Below are 10,240 nucleotides of genomic sequence, written 5' to 3' on the forward strand. Positions count from 1 at the left end.
TGCACTCCCGGGCCACAGCAGAGAGCTGGCCTGGAAGAAGGGCAACCAGGACAGAATCCAGCGCCCCGACCGGGATTAGAACCCGGTGTGCTGGCGCCACAAGGCAGAGGATTAGCCTAGTGAGCCGCGGCGCCGGCCTAATAAATACATCTTTAAAAAAAAAAAAAGCGCAGAAGCTGCCGTCAGGGTTGAGAGGTCAGGTTTGGTATCAAGTAACACCTCAATGTCAAGGAAAGAACCCTGGTTAAGGGCTCAGGGCCCCTGGCTCTGCCACCATGTCACACACATTTGAATTCTTGTAGGGACCAAGGGTTGTTTTATGGTCAGGAATTATTGCTCTATCCTTTCTTTAGTAGTAAAAAAGGCCCGTTTTAAAAAAGAAAAAAGGACACACGAAACATGCTTATTGAAATAGTCCCACTTCTTAAATTACAGCAACTTCTCTCACTGTGGCTTCCAGCTAGGAAAATGTACCTTCTCTTGAGCCAGCACGGGCAGAGCAGAAGCTGGAAGAGAAGGGTCCTACGATGATCTCGTCCTCCCTGCGGCTGTCGCTGTAGCCAGAGCTGTGCCGTCTGGGCTAACTATGGTACAGGGGCTGCCTTCCCACACTCTCCTGGTCAGTTTCCCAGGAGGCCTTGTTCTAAAGTAGTTACCGTCCTTAGCCACAGCTGATCAGACAGACTTGGTTCAACAGTTATGTTGAGCTACTCAGTCTGTCTCTTGGTTCTGGAGTCATCACATTCCCAGCTGAGCCAGTGGGTAGGGGCACTGGAGCAGGAAGTTTATATAGAGAGAGATTTGGAAGACAGCAATCATTTCATGCAATCTGAATAACCAGATCATGAGAGGATGCAGAAACAGAGGGAGAAAATGATGGGGGTGTTGAACCGAAGGGCAGTCTCTGCAGCCACCCCAGGCCTGCTCGTCCAACATTCACGTCTCAACTTTCCTGGTTTCTTGAGATCCCTCCCTGAATTTACCTGAACGTGGGGTTCCTGGTCCCTGCAATAATAGAAACCCTTGAGGCAGTCATAGCTGTTGGTTTCAATATGGTTCGGCATAGCTAGAATGTTTGGAGAGCCATTTACAAAACAGTGCTCGGAGTTCTCACATGTAGCCAGTGGCTGGAAAGGCAAGGTGTGAGTCCAAACCCTTTCCTTCCAGACCGAGGGGTCTTTAGCATGGAAGATGCGCCAGGACTCTGCTTTGAAATGCAGCAGTGTAGTCACCGGAAGAGGAAGAAACAAGCTAATTCCCAGGACGAGGCCAAGGACGGAAGAAGGGCTCGGTAGCAGGTTTAGCTCCTGCGCTAAGGTATCAGCACACGTTCTCTACAACCAGGGCCTTGGGGCGCAGGAGGGAGACAGGGCCAGAGAGAAGGGCAGGCACGAAAGGAACTGAGGGAGGCAGTGACTGGATGGCCAGAAGGTCAAGACGGGTAAGGAAGTGACGAAGACACAGGACCCAGGGCTGGGCGGAAGGGGGAGGTGAGCAAGCGCCGGGACAGGAGGAAGAGAGGTGGAGGCAGGAGGAGAGAGGACGGGGACAGGGTGAGGGCACAGAGAGGTGGTCGGGGCGCTGGAAGGGGCCCGTGGAAGAGCAACGTGGCTCCCACGTGTCCCACGTGTTCCGGTCAGCGGCCTCTTGTTCCATGTCATGACCCTTCCCATCTAGACCGTCTCATTCTCCGACTGCTTTAAACAAAGTTGCCGTCTCCGTCCGTGTGTGCAACAAGTGACAGAACACCACAAACCGAGTAATTCATGAAGGACAGAAGTTACTTTTCTTACAGGTCGGGCGGCCGGTGGGCTCCGCTGTCCGCGAGGGCTGCTCTCCGCTTCCAGGTCGCTGGGGCCAGGAGGGCCCGTCCTCACCCAGCATCGGCAGAGGGGCAGACAGCGGAGAACGCCCTCACCCACCCAATCCCTCACGGGAGAGCGCCCAGGGCCCAATCCTCCTGGTAAGGCCCCGCCTCTGAATACCCCCACATCAGCAACACCTGATTTCCACAGGGAACGCATTCAAACCACGCCGGCATCTCCAGTCTGACTCAGAGAAGAGACCAGGAGGAAACGGGAAAATATTCTCAAAAACCACATACAGATGGGTGCTGCGTCTTTCCAATTTTTTTTCGTAAAATAATACATTTACTGACGTTATGGTTATTTATTTTTTAAAGGTTTATTTATTTGAAAGGCGGAGTTAGAGGGAGCGAGGAGAGGCACACAGAGTTCTTCCATCTGCTAGTTCACTCCCCAAATGGCTGCAACTGCCAAGGCCGGGTCAGGCTGAAGCCAAAGCCAGGAGCTTCACCTGGGTCTCCCACGTGGGTGCAGGGCCCAGGCACTTGGGACATCCTCCGCTGCCTTCCCAAGTGCATTAGCAGAGAGCTGGGTCAGAGTGGAGAATATGGGATACTAGTGTCGCAGGTGGTGGCTTAACCCACTATTACACAATGCTGGCCTTGGTTGTATTTAGTTTTTTTTTTTTTTTTTTAAGAGATTTATTTATTCGAAAGTCAGAGTTACACAGAGAGAGGAGAGGCAGAGAGAAAGAGGTCTTCCATCCGATGGTTCACTCCCCAGATGGCCGCAACGGCCGGAGCTGTACCAATCCAAAGCCAGGAGCCAGGAGCTTCTTCCAGGTCTCCCAGGCGGGTGCGGGGGCCCAAGGACCTGGACCATCTTCTACTGCTTTCCCAGGCCACAGCAGAGAGCTGGATCGAAAGTGGAGCAGCTGGGTCTTGAACCAGTGCCCATATGGGATGCCCGTGCTTCAGGCCAGGGCGTTAACCCGCTGTGCCACAATGCTGGCCCTTGTATTTAGTTTTTAAAAATTTTTATTGAGGTAAAATATACAAGTTTACCATTTTAGCCATTTTTAAGTGTACAATTTGGTGCCATTCAGTACATTCACTGTGTTGTACAAACATTACTACTATACATTTCCAGAATTTTTTAACATCCCAAATAGAAACTATGTCCATTAAGCAACAATCTCCTGATTTCTCTATTTTCAGCCTCTGCCAAGTGTTGCTGTGGATTCGCTTCTGAGACGAAGAGCGTGGTGAGGGCAAGAGGTGTGGAGTTACCACACAGATTCCGGGAGTCCAGAGGAAAGCAGACCTGAGGCAAGCAGCCTGCAGACTCGTTTATTTCAGTGGCTACAGCTGCTTATATAGCCAAGGCAGCCAATCCAGTCAAGGGGCGGTCTATGCCCTAACCAATCACAGCCTGTTGCCAGGCAGTTTCCAAAGCCATCCAATCACAGCCTGTTGCCAGCCAGGCTCTGTTGCCAGGCAGTTTCTGAAATCATCCAATCACAGCCTGTTGTCAGTCAGGCTCTGTTGTCATGTGGTTTCCGAAGCCATCCAATCACAATCTGTTTTCAGTCAGGTTCTGTTGTCGTGTGGTTTCTGAAATCATCCAATCACGGCCATTGCCACGGTTTCTGTTGTCAGCGGCCATCTTGGCATGACCTTCTCACTTTCTCATTCCATCACAGCCAAGCACTGTTCTACTTGTCTCTATGAATTTGCTGAGTCTAGGTTTCTCTTATGAGAGGAAGCCATCCGTTCTTTTGGGTCTATCATATTTTGCTGAGCAAAACATCTTAAAGGTTCAACTATCTTGCAGTAAGTGTCAGAATTCCATTCATTTTCACTGCTGAATAGTATCCCATTGTATGGGCATGACATATTTTGTTTATCCATTCTTTTGTTGTCAGACGCTTGTGTTATTTCCACTTTTTGAATATTGTGACCAGTTCTGATATGAACATTGGTGTACAAGTATCTGTTCAGGTCTCTCCTTCTGGGTATACACCTAGGTCTAGAACTGCTGGGTCATATGGTAAATCTATTTTTTACCTTTCTGAGAAACTGCCAAACTACTGTCTCCACTACAATACATGAGATTTCCAATTCCCCCACATCTGCTCCAACACCTGCTATCCCCTGCCCCTGCTGGAGAAGAGCCGCTCTCACAGGTGTGAGGGGGGTCTCGTGGTTTTGGTTGGCATCTCCCTAATGACTAGTGATGCTGAGCACATTTTCTTGTGCCTGTAATTATATTTAAAGCCAGCGTTCACGGTAAGACCCATGTGGAATCCATATGGATTTTATACCTTTTACTTAGCCTCTCCCCAGGAAGGATTCAGCCCAGCCAGGGTTATGTGGAGACACGCGCTCACCTCCTGCACTAAGACCACAGCTGGAACTGTTTCTTCTTATTAAGAACTCTTATTTCTCCCCCAACGTTTCCTTTTTCACCTCCTTTGCAGCCAAACTCCAGCTCTTCCTAGAAGGGTCTGTGTTCCTTTTGCTCAGGTGCTGTCATCCTGAATCCACATTTTGCCAACTTATTTTCAAGGGTCTGTAAGTTCTGAGTAAGGACATTTTACCTTGGATGTTTTGTTTTGGTGACAGCAACAATAAAAATTAGCCACTTCTTTTTTTAAATTTTTTTATGTTTATTTTTTTTGGCCAGGCAGAGTTACAGTGAGAGAGAGAGACAGAGTTATAGACAGTGAGAGAGAGAGACAGAGAGAAAGGTCTTCCTTCCGTTGGTTTACCTCCCAAATGGTTGCGACAGCCAGCGCGCTGTGCCCATCCGAAGCCAGGAGCCAGGTGCTTCCTCCTGGTCTCCCATGTGGGTGCAGGGACCCAAGTACTTGGGCCATCCTCCTCGCCCTCCCGTGCCACAGCAGAGAGCTGGACTGGAAGAGGAGCAACCGGGATAGAATCCAGCGCCCCAACCGGGACTAGAACCCGGAGTGCCGGTGCTGCAGGTGGAGGATTAGCCTAGTGAGCCATGGCACCGGCCGAATTAACCACTTCTATTCTGATACATGCTACAACAACATAAACGAAACTTGACAGTATTCTAACTGAAGTAAGTCGCAAAAGGAAAAATACTGGGGGTGGGTGTTTGGCACAGTGGCTAACCTGGCACTAGGGATGCCCACACCCCTTTCAAAGTGCCTGGGTTTGAATCCCAGCTCTGCTTCCAGTTCCAGCATTCTAATAATGTGCCCTGGGAAGCAGCAGCTGATAGCCTACAACTTGGATCCATGCCACCCACGTGGGAGACCCAGATTGAGTTCCAGGATCGTGGCTTTGGCTTGGCTCATCTCTGTTAGAGGCATTTAGAGAATGAACTAGTGGCTGATCATCTCTTTCTGTCCTTCAAATAAATTTTTTTTTTTTTACAAAAGACAAATACCGTATGATTGCACTTGCAGGAAGTAGTTGAAGCATCAAAGTCATAGAGACAGAAAGTGAAATCAGGGGTACCAGGGGCTGCAGAGGAGGGAATGGGGAGTTATTTGTTAATGGGTATAGAATTTCAATTTTGCAAGATGAAAAGATCTGGAGATTGGGTGCACAACAATATGAATATTCTTTCTCCTGAACCAGTATGTTTAATTTTTAATTTGCCAGTTCTAGAATTTTTGGTTACTCTTCTAACCAAATCCTGCACTACAACTTCAGCACCAGTGTTGGGGCTGCACTGTTATTGCAGGCTCAAGAGACATGAGCTGCGCAGAGGCAGGACAAGAAAGGTGGGACTGTCCCCGGCAGGGCCCCGTGACCTCGCTCACAGTCACAAGAACCAGGCATTCACTCTCATTCGGGTGGTGAACAGTGACCAATCACATCCACTCTGGAATTCATGAACTTTTTCCCTTTTCAAAGGGATTCTGTACATTATTCATGTTTGAGGAACCCTAACATGCAGAAACTTTGTAATATGGTCTGCAGTCACCAACAAAGACTGTTTTTTAAATAGTCCCATGGTGACTCTGTGTGCCTTCAGAGACCTTGCCACCTTCAGCTCTTGTAGGGGACTAGCTAATACTGGGCCAGTAGTAGGTATACTGCCATTTCTGGGATACCCACTATGTGCAAGGCTCTTGTCCTGCATTTTAGACAAGCTGTGCATTTGCATCATCATCATGTCAGTGAAGTGGCTGCTGTGGTTAGAACTGTCCCCTCCAGACTTCAGGTGCTGGAGCTTCATGGGCAATGTGACAGTATGAAGACGGGGGATTAGGTGCCCTAATAAAAGACGCTTCACGCAGCATTTAGTTTTCTCTTCTGTCTCCCACCATGTGATGACACAGCATTCTTCTCTGAAGGGTACAGACCTTGCCAGAGAATTGAACCTGTGGCCTCTGTTGCCTGGGCTATAGCTGCCCATGAGGAATGAAGAGCCTGAATGACACTGAGGCTTTACTGGACTCCAGTCTCCTCCTGAAGGGACTTGGGCCTATATGCCGCCTCTTCTGAACAAGTGGGCAACGAACGGGTGATCCTTAAAAAGTTCCTAGAGAAGCAAGCCCTTGGCTTATCATTGAAGATGTGGTTTGAGAAGCTCACATGCCGTATCAGAGGGCTTGGGGCTGAGTCCTGACTCCTGATTCCAGCTGCCGCTAACGTGCACCCTGGAAAGCAGCAGGTACTGGTTCCCACCCACTTGGGAGACGTGGACTGAGTTTCCGCTCCCAGTTCCAACCTGGCCCAGCCCTGGCCACTGTAGGCATTTGGAGAATGAATCAGTGGGTAGGAGCATTGTCACACACAATCTCTTTCTACTTCTTAAATAATTTTCTTAAATTTCATATATAATATGTATTATGAAAAACAGCATATCATAGTTACATCCAAATAAAAAAATTCTGCTTTCTGCAGTCACTTTGTATTATTCTTCCCAAACTGGGAGAGGCATAGGAACACCAAGAGGAAAGAAACCTGAAACACAGCCTTCAACCCACGAATCAGTATTCTGTACTCACAGATGTCAGAGGCCCAGGAGAAAGACCTGCCCCACGAGTGCCCATTCCAATGGTTGTCTTTCAAGATGGTGTAATGCGACGTTAAAGGGTGCAAGTCACATCCCTCAGTGTGCCTTGTCAGCAGAAGATAGCTACCTCGGGGTCAGTCACCACAGTCTTGTCAACTGACTGGATAAGGTGTGTCCCTGGGACCTTGTTCTGGGCAGGAAGGTATCCATGGTGGGTGGCAAAGCTTGAGGTGGTCTGACTCAGGAAGAAACATGACGTCAAGGTGGCTGTGTCTCCAGGCAGGGACAGTACCAGAGGCAGACAGGGTGTAGAACAGTTGGGTTTCTACTACTGGAATCTTCCAGGAACTCTGCTGGGGCTTGGTTATACCTCATCCCATGTGAATCTCACACCATCATCCCTATTAACTAATATTGTTGCCTGAATTCACACCTGCAGAAAATTAGGCTAAGAAGTGTGGCAGCTGTACAAGCAAAGTCCGTAAGTGGCAAGGGATGAGTTGTGAGCCAGGACTGACTGCAAAATTTCTGCTTGTCCCATCACACAGGCGAAGAGGGTAACTTACCAGCTCCCCAGCTAGAATGAAGTCACTGTGAGAGACCTGTGGTTTACAATCTGAGCTTTTATGCTGTTGGTTATCAAGTTCTTTTTTTTTTTTTTTTAAGTGTTCTTGTACGCCAGTTTACCAAGGGGAATCAAGAAAAGAGATGTCTGCCAAGCATCAGCCTCAATCTCCTCATGGGGTTAGGGTAACTGTGCAGTCAGTGTAGAGGCAGAGAGAGAACAATCAGACTCCCAAGAGACATGAGAAACCATGGTGGAAGGAGCCATGGCACACAGAGGTCCCAGAGGTGTCCCTGCCATCCTTGTTCAAATCTTGGGAGACACGAGGTTGTTCAGCCCAGGGGGGCCATGCCTCAGTGGGGCTGCCATGAGGGTGTCAGGCCAGGTTTTCAGTGGACTGTGGCTCCCCCTGTCTCTCTGCACTAGGTTTCAATACTCCCACCTGACCTCCTGGCCTCATTACTACCCAATTTCAGATCCCATCTCTTTTCTGGCACAGCTTTAGGAATTGCAAGGTGGTCTGTTCATAGGCACAGCCCTCGAGTCAGGAAAACCAAAGACAGTCCCTCCCTGGCAGCCTCCTCTGGCGCCTGGAGCCCATGATGGTCCGAGGTCACCTTCCATTGCTCCAGGCTCTCCTGGTCTTTATCTCCCTTCTCAGGATGCTGCAGGCCCAAGCTTTAAAAAGCACACTAAACAAAAACAATGCCTCATCCGCACGTTCTTTGTTCCCTCTCCCTAGAGCTGGTTATACAGCTTGTTCCCAGAGCATCCCATGGAGCTCCAAGGCAGCCAGACAAGGGGAAGTCTACACCATCGGAGACTGCCAGGAGCAAACTGTCAAAACTGTGCTTCTTTCACCAAAGGCAATGCCTTTGCTCAAGCTTCCCTTTAGCCCAGTACATAAAAAGCTGTTGTGGGATCAGGGTAAAGGATGACCACCTTTTAGCCATTTATGTAGTTAAGTTCCTCCACTCAAAGTTATCTCAGTTTTCTTGATTTTACAAATAGTTACTTTTCAATTTTCTGTCCTAGTCAAGTGAATATAGTAGACTCAATCTCCAAAACACTTAATGTGACTTTGGAAGGAATTTTGATACTTAGGTAAAAGTATGGGTGGCTGTCTTATTGTAGGAATTCACAACACTGGGCATCAGAGAGACTCAATCAGCGAAGCAGCAACCATTCACTTACTAAGGATTGGGAATGTTCCTCTTTTGTCTTTCCCTAGATGCACTCTTCTCTGTACCATGTTATTGCAAACAACATCCCTGTGGTAGACAGATGGCAAAAGGTCCCCCGTTCTTGCCTTTTCCATGCCACTCCATGTCACTATGCAATTCTTCCCAGGACCCTGACATCACCATGAGGACAAGCCCTGCTAGCTAGCTGGAAGGATGCAGACCATGTGGAGAAAGCTCAGGCCAGCCAGCCACCCCCCAGGCAACCAGTTTGCTCACTGCATATGGGGAGCAAGTCTGGTCGAGCTGGGCCAGGCCTCAAGAACCACCCAAGGTGATCCATCCCATAGCATCGTGAGCTAAAGAAATGGTGCTTTAAGCCACTGGATATTGGAATGGTGTGTTACACTGCAAGATCCTCGCCCCACCCCAACTCCCGCCACACAAAAGTTCCCACACATCATACTCAAATGGCTTTTTGCATTTGCAGGTAAACAGAGAAATGAATTCTTCCTTCTTCTAGCAGTAGAGTTAAGTGTGGAGAGAAAACACTATACTCCATATCCCTTTCTGCTGTTTCACTAGACATCCAAGCTTCATTTTATAAAATTTTCTTTAGAGATCAACAGCCAATATAACATTAAGCCAAGTGTTTTCTGTCGCTCCCCCTCTTCGTGGAGGAACGACACAGGACCCTGCGCTGTTCTTTCGTCTGCTCGGCCCTTCCCTGGTTTGCTGCTGGTTCTTCCCGGGTTGGCTGCCGATCCTTCCACCTCCATGGAAGGGCGGTGCCCCCTGCCACTTTCCCCACTTCCGCGGGGGAGCGGCACACCGCGGGCCGGCTCTCTCGGGGGGGCTGCTCAGATGTTATCTGGATGTTCCCCTTAGATGTTCCTGGTGCATGTTGTCTCTCTCCTCCTTTATAGTCCTCTTCCACCAATCCCAACTCTGCTACCCACACGCCGAGTACGCTGCTCTCCTCCAATCAGGAGCAGGATCAGCTCCTGCAGGTTATTGGTCGAACTGGAGGCAGCTGTGTAAAAGTTGTTTACTCCTCTCCCAGCGCCATATTGTGGGAGAGCAGATGCATAGAATAAGTCTTAATTCCAGTAACTTAGTCTAGTCCGAGTTGCTCCCCACATTTTCTGTGGGTTGTCATGGGAACCACAAATAAGACAGCAAAAAAACAAAACAAGGTCAAGAATAAGTTGAGTTATGATTCTACAATGAGCCCTGTTTTAGCAAACCATAGCAGGGATCCAGCTGGACATACTGCAGCCATCTCAGACAACACCATTGTAATTTTGCCTTCTGGGTGACTGTGCAGGCTATTCCAAACCCTGTGGGGCAAGCAAGGCCATTAAGAATCTGCTACTTTTATATGATGCCTGGAATGTCTCTTCTCTTATGCTTGGAATGTGAAAGTCCAGAAGCATTCCAATTAGCCATGCACCACCTTTGTCTATAAAACCCCTTCTCTCTTGCCTTATGGTGTGAGATTCTCTTTCCTCTCCTCTTTTTCTGTTTTGTGGTCCCCAAGATGAATGCTTCTGTCCACAAATACCCATAATACATTATATTTTGTGAAATCCTGGGTTGTCAGCCTTTTTCTTAGGTCTCCGTACCTCCCACCTTTGGTGTTCAGTTCTCATACAGTGGGGCTTTCCAAAACAGCCATGAAAAAATTC

Source organism: Oryctolagus cuniculus, chromosome 10 (genome assembly GCF_051225735.1).
Source record: "Oryctolagus cuniculus isolate XC-2025 breed Fujian yellow rabbit chromosome 10, ASM5122573v1, whole genome shotgun sequence".
NCBI lineage: Eukaryota > Metazoa > Chordata > Mammalia > Lagomorpha > Leporidae > Oryctolagus > Oryctolagus cuniculus.